Genomic DNA, 13504 nt, shown 5'->3' on the forward strand with positions numbered 1-13504 from the left:
AGCACAGTGAGCCAACACAGCCAAAGAACAGCTTTTCTTGCTGAGGCAGGGATACCACAAGCAGCTGGCAGATGCATATGTAATTGTATTCACAGAGAGCCACTAAATCCATTAAGCTAGCCAGAGTAGGAGAGGCTGATCAATTAAAAAAGCAGAATATACACCATTTCAGCAACAATTTGGGCAGCTTCCTACACCACATCACAGTATTTCTTACCACAGACCACGACAATTTTTTGCAATTTAGTATATACATATATGACACTTTCTTAAAAGCTTATAGGCAGATCACTTAGGATCAAAAACCTTTTTGAGGTATCTGCATTATCTGAATGTATGCTGCTAGCCTTCTTCACCAGTCTCCTTAAGCAAATAGAAAGGACAGGCACAAAACCACCTTAGCTTCCCCAGCACATCTCAGAAGGAGTTCCAAAATATTACTTACATCTAAAGTTATAACAGAGGAAAGGGAATGTAGGTCCTTGGGGGCTCCTAAAAGTCACATTTAAACAGCAAATGAGCAAGCTTTGCTTAAATAACTGTAAGATTCTTAAATGCCATTTCCTCTTTAAAACTGTGTCTGGAGCCTGAAAGATTTCTTTCAGTCTTAATCACCTCAAAAAACAATTTAAACATGTGGCCAAAGCGATGTGCATTTAAAGCACGAATAGACCAGAGCCAAGACATTTGGATCCAGTTATTAACCTTCTTATACTTCATGGATGTAGGAATCCAGGGATTTTTGTACAGGCCCATCTCTGAACTCAACACTCATTGCCAAACCTCACAGTCAATAGAAAATATGCTTTAACATATCAAAGCAGGAAAAACAGCATAAAGATGTCAGATTTTTCCACCACATCAATGAGAAAAAATGTCATTATAGCACCCATGTAAATTGTGAAACTGAAAGCAGCTGCTGAGGCAACCTGACATGGTGCCATTGGCAGAGGGGGGTCCAACTGAGGAAAACAATATTCCATTTTTAGCTCTGAAACACAATCTTTGCTAGTTTTAGTGTGTAATTCCCATTCAGTGAATAACTTGCCATAAACAGAGCTAGTAACTACTATAGAAAGAAATGCCTTAGTACCTGGCAAGCAAAGTGTACTAAACATCTCCAACATCTTAACTAATTGCACACTGTGCTGCTGAGCACTGCTTCACAGTCAATCCATAGAAACATAATTTAGCAGATAATTTTTAATAAATACCACACCTAACTGAGTATTCTCCCAAATGAAGGGTGAAATTTAGAATGACAAAGCTTAGGTTTTGAGTTTCTAAATTAGAAAAAACAAACACACAGACCTCAAACAAACAGTTAAATGACTGTGACTGCTATACTTCACACAATCACATATTTGCCCATTCAGCATATTCTTCATGTGACTAGGTTCACCTTCACAAATATTTGATCACCAGCAGTTAATAACTGGATAGAGGGAACTCTCACTTTGTCAACAAAAAATATTTGAATAACTACTTGAAGTAACTGATGGAGCCTCTCAGAGGTAAGGCAAGGGAAAGGAATTTTTTGCCCCTTTTAAGATCTATTGTCCCAGTAAGGTTTCTTTGGACTTTTAGCTTTAAAAGTATGTAAGCACATTCAGTCACCTGGACTTTCCCCCTTTGTCAAATTTATTATACAGTTGACTTTCTGTACTTCAAGGGTTTCTTATTTATCACTTTATTAAGATAACCCATAGAGCAAGACATAATAGCATGCTGATAGCAGGGCTTATCGGTACTTTTAAAACAAATGGGTCCCTGCAGTGAACTTCCTTTGACAGTTAGATGGCATTTCTGAAAGCAATACATTTGGATTAACCTGCCTCTTTTCTGACCATTATAAAACTTTTCCTAAAGACAATACTGAGAGATAAAAAAAAGTCTTTGTAATAAAGTAAACCATTTTGCTAGTAAACTTATAAGGCAGCAGTCTTAAAACTTTGAAAAAGCAAGAACAGCTAAATCATTTTGCATATTGGAAGAAAGCAATCTCTTTTGCAGGACTCCTGTCCTCTCTGAGTCATTTATTCAAGCTTACACTCTATTTACACTGTACATTAACTTTCACTTGCATGCCCTAGAACAGTAGACTCTCAAAGCTTTTTGTTTTTAAAAAGAGATTCACTTTGCTCCTAATAGCGGGAAAGGAAGGGGGGAGGGGATGTGCTCTGAATGAATGCCAGTCATTTAAAACAAACTTATTTTGGGTGCCTTTAAACTAGTCCTAGGATGCATATCATCCCTTTACCCTCCACATCCTCCTGAACTTTAGTTCTACTCATATGCTCTGTGATGGAACACCTTTACTTCCCAGGTTCAGCTCTTGCACTTAAAACAAATGAGTTACTCCGCCAGTTAAACTTACTCTGTACTACACATGGTTCAAAACAAAACAAGTTTGCAGAAAAACTAATAATAAAGCCATTTTGGAAAGCTTTCCAAAATTGTACAGACACTTACGAATTTTGTTAAAATAGATACATTCTTATAAAGTTTCTTGGAGAAATGAGGAACATTTTACTGCTAGGCACTGCTCCAAGACCACTATAACAGCACACACTGTGTGATTCACTCGTACTTTCCCCCCCTCTCCTATTGTAGTAAGCTAAAGCACCTTACAGTTTCCTGCACCTTTGTACACATTTAAGGCTGGCACTTACCGTTGTGGCACAGAGGGATCCCACCCCTGCAAAGAGGCTGAGAGCTGATGGTCTCTGGGTCCTTGATTTCTTGACTAGCCCCAGCTCTTAGCTTTGCTGCTCTAAATTCATTCTAGTCCGCAGAGAAGCACAGAAAAATTTAATAGACAGCTGAGCTGCCAAATTCCAACCACCACGACCGGCAATGAAGACGTTCTCCCTAGTTCTGACCGAGTCCAAAGAACAAAGCCTGCTGGCAATGAGGAAGCGGAGTTTAAGTCCTCTGGCTCCAGTCCAACTGTTGCTCTTGCTGCTGCTGCAGAGTACGTGAGAGTGTTTGCATGAGCTTGTAACGCGTGTAAGAGATGGGGGCTGGGGGAAAAGAGGGTGTGTGTAAGGGGAGGAATGCTAGTCATATCCAAAAATAACATGAAGGAAGTCAAGTAGTGATCCGTCTCCCCTCATTCTCTCTCTTCTTATCGCATGTACCGAGAGTGTCGCTACCCTAAGATTCTGATCTCAAGACTAGGTAGAGAAAAAATTCCATTGTGACTTGCAGCTCATATGATTGCACTTTTAAATTGTAACTGGGGAGCTGTACACTTACAAGAACACGTCACAAAATGCATGATTTAGTAGCAATCTACTTGGACATACCACAGCCAGTGTGCATTTCACACTGTGTGCATTTGTTTGCAAACTGCAGAGAAAAACCAGAAACTACTAACGTAGTTTACTACACACCAGAAAAAACAGTGTCATGTTTGTCTGTCCAGAAGTTCCTAAATTCCAGTCCTAGGCATTTCCAGCTACTGTTAGTGTTGATTTTCAAAATAGCAAATGTTTCAAGTTTACAATATAATGCAGAAACAGAGATATAAAAATCTTATATAGTTTAAATTTGCCTTGTTTTTTTATAATTATTTTTAAGAAATATTTATTATTTTTAAGAAATATTTTTATTCCACATACAGAAAAGTATTGTGTAAAAAAGAAAATCAACACCTATGAGACAACACAAGCAAGAAAACCCCACCTGAAAAAATAAAAATCCTTCCTGAATAATCAGAAAGCTATAATGTAACTATTGTGACTTTTCTTACTCTGTTAAAACCCTTAGAATACTGATTTCTATAATTGTGGGCTTTCAAAAGTCTTTAAAAAAGTAATTAACAAATAAAGAACAAATTTAAGGAAAAATATTAATAATCCATTAATCACAGAATCTTTTGAGTTGGAAGGGATCCATAAGGATCATCAAGTCCAACTCTGAAGTGAGTGGCCCATGGAGGGAATGAACCCACAATCTTGGCATTATTAGCACCACGCTCTGATCAACTGAGCTCATCTCATGATAGCCCCAATATTATTTTTAGTACTTGAATTTAACCTGCTTTCTGTCAAATCAACTTAAGGATCTCTAAAATTCTTTATAAACTCAGGAAGAGTCTGTGATTAGTGAACATTTCTAAAGAATCTTCACTCAGTCTAGTAGGACTCAGTCTCAAGGAACTCCCTTCAAAATATTGTAAGATAATGCAATGCAAGTCATACTTTTATTGTGATACTCTCTGTGAAGCATTTAATTAAGTTTTGATTTAAACATTACAATATAAAGAAAGTTCAAAGCAATTCTGGGTTTAATTTAATCTCATGCAGATTAGTTTAGCCCATGATTCTGAGGTGTTTGATGTGGCACTGGGTATTTAGGAAAAACAAAACTGGTAAACTTCAATGATGAATGGTTTTGAAATACTAATTTTCACAACAGAAGTAACAGTGGTAAAGGAGGCAGAAACTAGTTAGAAAATAGACTCCAGTGTTCTGGTTTCAACAATGACGACATAAACCAGCCACCTGTTTACACAAGGCTTTGTTCCTCAATATGGGAGACAGTGTAGCTCAGACACAATGATTTCCATATCCAGGATCAGTACTTGTGGACCTACCCCTGTTTTATCTTTTAGTAAAAATAATGAAGCTTTGGATAGAAGCTTAGGTTTTATAGAACAGATATAATACATTTCCCTTCATTCCCATTGCATTAAAGAAATGACAGTTCTTTTCCAAAGCTACTAGCAGAAAATTTTTTTATGATAAATTTTAAAACTACAAATACATTTTATGTTGAAGCTAAATCTCAGAAGCCTATAGAAACCATCTGGAATGCAGGGAAGTTATGATGATTTAAGTTTGCCTTCCTGCATATTCCCTAGAGACTGAATTTCAATATATTAGAAAGCCATAAAAGTTTCAGTAAATCCAAGTTCTGTATCAGGAAGTTCAGTCCTACTGTGTGATGTACTTTGCTGTGGGTACTTGGTAGCATTACAAAGCTTGGCTTCCTTTGTTGTCTTGAAGTTTGCCAGCCAAAATTTAACCCGACAAATTTCACACGTAAGGAAAGATCAAGAACAGATAAGATTACCTAAGGGCTTTTAGTCTACACCTCCTCCTATCTTGAACATCAGCTGCACTGAATTTGCTGAACTGGCTAATTACAGATCTAACTTGAAAAACACTCTCCAAGTGGACAACAATAAACCCACATTTAGTTAGCTATGCCATCCAGACTCCACACAAGAGAACCTAGTCCAAAACCCAGTTTTAGTCCAGACAATTGAATTTGTTTTTCTATTATGGAAAAGCACAGGCCTGAAAAAATACGAATTCAGCAAAATTACACAACGTAAAGACAAAAAAAAAGCAAGCATACAAAAAAACAATGGGGAGCTGTCACCTTCCTTTCCTCTGTCTGTTGTCGTAACCAGACTAAAAGCTGTTTTCTGGAGAATTTGAATCCCAAAATTCCAATATTATAAGATAAATTAAGCTTGAGTATTTCAGTAGCTGATACTTCACAATATTTATCCAGACAAAAAATCATTACTAGCATAGATACTACATTCCTGTTATTCTCTGATGTCTACAAAGATGAAAGACACGCAACACATAAAAAAGCCCCAAACCCTGGATTTATTTGTTACTGGGTAATTAGTGAACTAGAAGATTGAATTTTTTTGGGGTCTAGTTGCATAAACTATTACAACACTAATATTGTTGTTATTTAACTCAAATATAAGGCAACCCCGTAACATTTAGGAAACTTACAATAACTGTATATTTGCTAATTTGCAGCTGATCTGCTCCAAGCAAGGTCTTATTTTCTGCCTACAAATAATTTAGCTGCAAGATTCAAATTCTGATGAAGATCTACCAGAATTCAGCTTGTTTTCCCACTGTCCTCATTTCTAGTTAAAGAAGGAAGGAAAATGAAAATATATACATTAAAAATTATTTGATTGAAGTGTCACTCTTGTTACATGCAGAAATGAGACACTTTGTGTTAGAAATGCTTTGACTGGTAGGATACAGCCATCATAAATTGATTGGTGCTCAGACTAGATGGTTATAGTAATTTTTGAAGCATTAAATAAAAGCATCTAAATTATAATCAGCGAAAAAGAACAGATTTTAAAAACTATTTAAGTGTGATCACCATGATCTAACAAAAGTATGAACTGAATGCTTGCAGTAGCATCAAGATTTTCTCATACTGCTGTATGGGAAGGCCCATTCAGAAAGGCTATGGCAGACCCTTCTGGACTATTTGCATCAAGAAGCCATGATACTTTAGTTTTTTGGTCTCCCAAGAATAACAGTATAATAAAATAGTAGCCATGTAGCTAGTGGAAAGAACACATTTTTACTCTCTTTTTTTGAGCACTTACTAGACACATACTCTGGTAAATAGGGCAATTTAAGAACTTCAGTGTCGTGAATTCTGTACACACAAATAAATGTGTTTCCAATATAGCCTATGAAAATTTGGCATTTGGCAGTAAAGGTCACACACTGGATGTAGGGAGCACTTGCAAGACAAGGGCTATAATCTAATAAAAGAGACAAGAGTGGTAAAAAATGCAAAAAGATAGAAGACTGAGGTCAGACAGCTTGTATTTTCCTAAATCAAACTTTTTCCTTTCGGTATCTACATACCTAAATTGTTTAAATGATGACTCAGGCTGAATTTATCTTTGATTATAAAATATTTAAAGGTTTTGCTTTTTTTTAATCAATACATCCTTTTCATGGTTTCTGTGACTACTGACCCAAAGCCTGCTTTTTCATCATCTCCTTTGCTCTCTCCTCTTCACTTAAAAACTTCTGTTCTTTTAAAAAGTGAAAAGTGGCTTGTGGCATAGGTTTATGGAGAAACTTTTACTCTGAAAGATAATGTATCAAGTATTTGCATGTTCTGAAATTATTTAATGTTGAAATTTCCTTCTCCAAAACTAAAAAGGCCTAAAGAGCAATTAGGCTTTTTTGAAAGTTAGACTTATTGTGCATTTTTAAAGTATTTTTTTTGCCTCAGAGGTATAACTTGAGTTAGCTTTTATTTCAGGTGAATATAACTTCCTTCCTTCCCCATTTTTTTTCAGTACACAGATAATATTTGAATCAGAGGAAAACAAAATTTACATACTGTTTGCTTTGTATGAATATTTTCTTATTTTAAAGACAAAAGAATATACATAATTCTGTCTTTGGTTGTCCAGTGTTTCTATTTATTGTTAATTTGCTCATAAGCCATAGAGATGGAGAAGAACAAGGTATTAGAAGCAACTGTATAAGCTATGTATAAAAAGGCATGTATTCAGGCATCTCAGAATAAGTTAATTTAATGAGATTTCTTCCACACAATCCAAGGCCAGAATTAGCACCAGACCTAAATGGGAGTTTTAAAGAAATCACAAGATTTTCAAAGTCAGTAACTATTAAAACGAATGGTACCTATAGGCAAAATGCTCTCCAACTTTGTAACTATATCACACTAACAGTGTATGATCAGACAAGCTTGGTTTTCCAAATGCCCCATAGTTACATCGTAACATAAACTGATAGAAATACATATTTGCTAGAATTACACAAATAAAATCATCCTCATCTGTACTTAGGCCTGAATATTAGTCAAGTAACATGACTGATATTTCAGAGCAAGAGAAGAATGTAGGAATCTGCCATTTAAATGACAACGGGAATTCCCAAAAGGTCAAAATGCCCCTGAACTGTTTTATTAACCATTAATGATCACTTGCCAAATCAGAAGCTATATCTGATTTCAATGGAAATTCATTTACATTTAAGGGGGATATATGCAGGCATCCCAAGCCCAAACAAGTCAAATGGCTGAAGTATTTGTTCCCAGAACCATCTACTTCTTTTTCCGTGTTTAGGGAATCCATTGTAATCTCAGGATAAGTATATTATAATTAGCCCTGAAAGAGATTTCATTTTAATTGGTTAGTGATTAAATAAAAGCACTTTAAAAGGATGCATGGACTAGTATAATGGTAGGGTGGAGATGAGGGAACCAAACATTTCCAAAACTCAACTCATCTACTTGTTTAATTCATTCACTGTCCATATGATTAACAGAATTCAGACATTCTGCTTGAGGTTATTGCTCATAGGAATTATTCTTTTAATTTCTCACTAGTGTGAGAATCTTATGCCTTCTCTGATGCTTCTATTTATCTGCAGTTTTAGTTCACCTTCATTCTTGTGTTGAGAGAAAATATAAACCCAGAGTCTGGAAACTGGTAATGATTTTCCATTATATTCTGTCAGAAAATAAAAAACTCAACGACATCTTTCTGGATAGGGCACATTCTCAGTTAGAATTGAAGATTTTCACAAATAAGTGAATACTTCAAAAGATGTTAAAGAAAATTACATTCCTCCTTTCATAAGAAATTATAAATCCAGTACAGAAGTAGAAAAAAGCATCAGCTTTTGTTGTAAAAAATAAGGAGCTACACCTACAAATTGTTTCTAATCTCTTACAATATAATTTGTAGTGTGAATGCTCTCTAGTTCTGCCCCTATTCCATTCCTTTTTTCCCTCCTTCATTTTATTTTCTGCCATTATCTGCCTCTATTTGCTAATGAAAATCTATGAAAAATAACAGAAAAAGATATTGCTTGAACAGAATGTAGAAAATCCATGGTCACATTACTAAAGAAACTGGAACCAGAGGCAGTTCACAGTCTTTCTTTTCAGGCTGACAAGGCAAATGGTTGGGACAACTGACCGGACTCCAAGAAATATCAATGCAACTCTTGTGTTCTGTGGAAGCTGAGCAACTGCTATCAGTTCTTAAAATAAGGCTTCCAACACTACCAGTACATCCTTCTCTATGCAAACTGATGTCAGCAGATAATGCTGCTGCCAACTGACCACCAAATCCATTTTAGCTAAGTAACAAGGAGTCAAAGCAAGAAGAAGCTCATAAAAATTCTTGAGTTTAAACTAAGGGGAAGTAGTTTTCCTTAAAACAACAAAATTTTCACTAAATCGTCTACAATATACTCTTTTTCCCTTGTTCATTTGCAATTGCAAGAATCTTTGAAGAACCCTGTCTGTGAAGGAGAGCTATTTATATTAGTTCTTTGCATAGTTTCTGGGTTTATTTAATGTGTTTTTTGTTTGTTTGTTTTTAATATGAGCAATGCCAAAATTGTTATCTTATGATCTAGTAACTGTCAGGAGTTAAATAATAAAATGTAGCAATACAGCAAGAGGTTTAAGAGGTTTGTGAGGACCAAACCCTTCCACCCACCACATATCTCATATTCTGGTGGGATTTTTTGTTTGCTGGTTTATTTTTAAAATTACAGCTCTTTTCAAAAGTATAGGCATCATTTTATCCCATTCCAGTTGGTCCTTCAAAGAATACATTTCTGCAGCATCTATTAGTGAATAAAACAGTAAATGAAACAATCCAGAAACTGCTGCATTTCAATTTAAATAAAAGTATATTTAACATTGAAACAACAAGCATTTTGCAAAAAACAGGATTAGATAAAGTGTAGCTGAAGCAGGAAAGGAACCCCCTATTCTTTCTTGCATCCTAAAGGTTCAGTTCTTGGACTGTGATCAAGGCTTTAACTGACAGCAAGGCAACTGCCATCCCCTGAAAGTCACATAACACCTATTAAAAATAAGTTGCATTATTTACCACAAACCCATGCAAAATTATAACCACCCTGCCCCTCTCACCATAAAAGAATAAATCATTCTATTATCAGAAAACAGCATGTTGAGACCAGAAACCAAAAATCTTTTAAATAGGAAGAACAACCTCCTTTTAAAGAAACACAGTGATTAGCTTAAGCCAAGTGAAAAATGCTGCATTTTTCCATGCTGTGTTTACTAAGCAGTAGAAGCATTTAACAGATTTGATGGTGAGCCAGCATTTATAAATTGCCATAAAGCAAGCAGATAAATTGAAGGAAAAAAAACCCCTTTATTGGGTTCTGATGCTAAATTTAATCAATACTCGTGGAGCTCTTATAGCCAGAATACCAAGACTTAGAGTTCAAAAAACCCAATGATCCTTGGGATTACTTTTAACAGAAAACATAAATTATTTGTACAAATGCTTTTTGTTAGGCAAGAGTAGAATCTAAGTAAGCCAAAAATCCATATCCAACTGCTATGGTAAGAGCAGTATTCATTTCTACTTACGTAGAAAGAGAACTATAGCTACTGGTCTTTTAAAAGCAAATTACAAAGGTAGCCACAATTTTGCCTTCTCATACTTTTGTGACATTATATTTTGAGACATATTATATTAAAAAGTTATATTTCCCTTTAAGGTTAGAATATTTTCTATGTCAAAGAAACAAAAAACCAGAAATTACATTTGGATATAGACAATAAGGACTAGAAATAACTTAGGAATTAACATTTGGCATAAAGGGAGCATTAATATCAACATAAAATGAAGTTAAAAGTAAATTTAAATAACATGCCAAAAGCATACCTTATTAATAAAATTTTTTAAAAATAAAATCTCATTCTTTGCATATTCACTTTGGAGTTGATGCATAATTTTTTTAAACAAGCTATGTAATGTCTCAAAGGATGATTCCCAGAAAAGATATTTTGGCACAAACACTGAGGATTAGGTTTGGGTGGGGGGAAAACCTCCCAATAGATCACCTAGCAGAGACTGCTTACGGGATCGCGAGGGGGTCCCAGTTCATGCATTGCCTGGAACAGACCTCACTTGAACATCAATCAATACTTTTTATATAGATTCAAGCTTGCTTTGGCTGTTTGGATAGCTGTGGAGTGAAGGCTGAGTTTTACCAGGCTGCTTGCTTCACCTACTTCTGGTACAAATCCCCTTTCATGATTTGAAAAAATCTTAAAAATGCTATTCAGATGGATTAACCATGCAGCAGTAATTCTTCAAAAGTAACTTGAGGTAAACCACATATTTCTATTCCTAAATTCAGAGGAAAATGAGTTCAGGAAATGAACTCACAGGTAAATTGAAAAATAAAATTAAAACCCTCCAGAAAAATCATACTGAACACAGGATGCTGTTTCCCTTCTAATGCATTGCTTAAACATCAAAGAAGAAGATTTTTGGTCCATAAATGCTGACACCTGGATTTGATAGTGTTTCTAGCCAGTAGTAGCCAAAGCTGTACTCAAGATTCTTTTTGCCATTGTTAATTAACTTTAAAATTAAGTTTTTTCTGTAGTCCCTCAGTATGATGAGTACCAGTAACCAGAATCCAGAAATACAAGCAAAGACACTTGCATGGTCGAACCCGGTCACATTTCCCATCATTCTGCTACGCAAGTTCTGAGCTAATTGCACGTCAAATAGGATTTATGGTGAAAAATGGATACTCCATGCATACACTATCACAAATTTCTTAATCAGCAGATATCCTGCTGCTCTTCAGTGCAGTATCTGTGATCTTCGCATACCTTCAACAATAGCCTCACAAACTGGAGGGCAAACTGCCCAAGCATTTCTGGAAACACATTCTTTGAGTTTCCCTCTTGCAGCATGGCCAGCTGCTCTATAGCAGCTGATGAACAAATGCAGAAAGCATCCACAAAGCATTCAAACACTCCTGATCACTTGTTGCTCTCTCCCAGCTTCACTGTGCACAAAAGGGTTAAGATAGGCTGAAAGGACTAATGAGTAATGCAGCTGGCAAGACTGTTCTCCTTCCCCTCTCACTGAGAAATTGGCTTTTGTTTCTGCCTTCAGTGAATGAACTCATGCAGCAATACCTGTTGGCAAATCGAGGCTTGTTGTATTGTTAAGATACAGACAATGCTGCCAAGTCCTTGATGTTTTCACAGATCTTTGCTACACAGATTGCTGTGCCAGGGACTCATCAGATGATCAAGCCCACACAGTGCCAGAAGTAACTTCCAATTGCCACATACCAGTCAGAGCTCTCAGGACACAGATTGATCATCACTTCTGTATATTCACAAGCTCCCCTCTGGATATCACTGAAAATGCCAAATTCTCATTTAAAATGAAAAGCATTTAATTTTATGCATGTAGTGAATTAATGCAAAACTTCTAATTCCTTTTCCTTCTCCTTCCCCCTTACTATACCGTACATAGATATCATTAATGTTGATTTCTCACTACTTGTTGCAGTGATCCATGCATTGGCGAATTGGAATAAATTTACATTTACTTGCTTATATATTTATGCAATTACAAACACTGAGGCCCTTGACTTGGTGGAGGTAGAAAGATACTGCTATGCTCTAGCCTTACAAAGAAATTAAAGTTGTTAGGTAATAGTGCTCCATTTTCTATATGCAGTTTAACCACTTTGAAAATAGCCAAAAAGCGCATAAATCAAGTAAAGTGGCCACTGTGCCACTGTGGTTCAGCAGCTCTTCTTTTCCAAGGGCAGCTGTCTCTAGGAGAACTCACATAGTAAGTGCCTTTCAACAGAAGTGTCTTTGGAAAAGAATACCCAGGAAACCTGGGCATTTCTAAATCTGTCAAGCGTTGTATCATGCTGAACTGCATTCACCCTACTAGTCTGGTAGGAAGGGATGAGCCTGGCTGGTTCTATATGGTTCACAGACAACCACTTTGTATTCCCTCTTATTTTACTGCTTTTTGGAAGAGTAGCAAGCTGCTGAATGACAAGGAGAGTCAAGTGAATGTTGTTCCAAATACAAGTTACTGGGGATATGAAGTAATATTCTAATATAAAGGGCAAGCAGGTCAATACACACAAGCATGAACAATATTTTCATTAAAATTGCTAGTACATATCTAAAAGCATTTATATTAAAATGCATGCATTTCAAAATAACACACTGAATAAAAATATGAGAGTAGTGACTTGTACAACTGAAGTTCTGGACAAGACTGTAAAGACTTTGAGCTACTTAGAGCTCATGATACGATTCATGTAAAGCACCTCAAACTGCACAGTCTCAATTTTGCCAGCATTATATTATCTCTGTACTAAAATATTGAAGACCTTCCCTGTAAATATGCATTCAAAACACAAGAAACTTTTCTGGCTTCCTTTCCATGCTCATCAGATCTGAATAGAGAGGAAAAAACCCAAAAACAGATGCCAGCCAATAGGTAAGATAAATAGTCCACATTCATTATTAAACTCATATCATGAAGTCAGAGGTTCAAGAACTTGTTTCTCTATAGCAAATTCCTGGTAGCAGCTCACAGTTAATGCTGCACTGCCTTTTAAAAGGAGAGCAAGACTTTTCCTTTAGATATATGTATATATTTTTAAATTGCACATAAGATTAAAATATTTCTAAGAAATATAAGTTATTTGCTTTCTGTTCATAGTGCTTATCAGAAACAAAGCTTAAAGTCTTTTTCTGCTGAGAATTTCAGATTTTTCCTTTTGCAATCCCAACTTTTGCCACCTGAAAAAAATAATTAGTTAGAACACAGAAGTGTGTGTTCTCAAGTGTTCACTAGAGAAAAAGACAGGTTTAATTAGGCTTTAGTTTACTTTTTAAACAGCTATTT

At 35.8% G+C, this 13504-nt stretch overlaps 1 protein-coding gene across 8 annotated transcripts in view; it reads right to left on the reverse strand.

The window, feature by feature from the left end:
• Positions 1 to 13504, reverse strand: part of PALLD (palladin, cytoskeletal associated protein) — a 187620-nt gene that overhangs the window by 141292 nt on the left and 32824 nt on the right. Inside the window, exon 1 of one of the 8 annotated variants that reach the window (XM_038136186.1) lies at positions 2673 to 3214. The exons of the other annotated variants lie outside the window; for them this stretch is intronic. The gene's annotated coding sequence lies outside the window, so the exon portion shown is untranslated. Of the gene's footprint in view, positions 1 to 2672; positions 3215 to 13504 lie in introns of those variants that run through there. 8 annotated transcript variants of the gene reach the window in all.

This window comes from Motacilla alba, chromosome 4 (assembly GCF_015832195.1).
Source record: "Motacilla alba alba isolate MOTALB_02 chromosome 4, Motacilla_alba_V1.0_pri, whole genome shotgun sequence".
In the NCBI taxonomy this organism is placed as follows: Eukaryota; Metazoa; Chordata; class Aves; order Passeriformes; family Motacillidae; genus Motacilla; species Motacilla alba.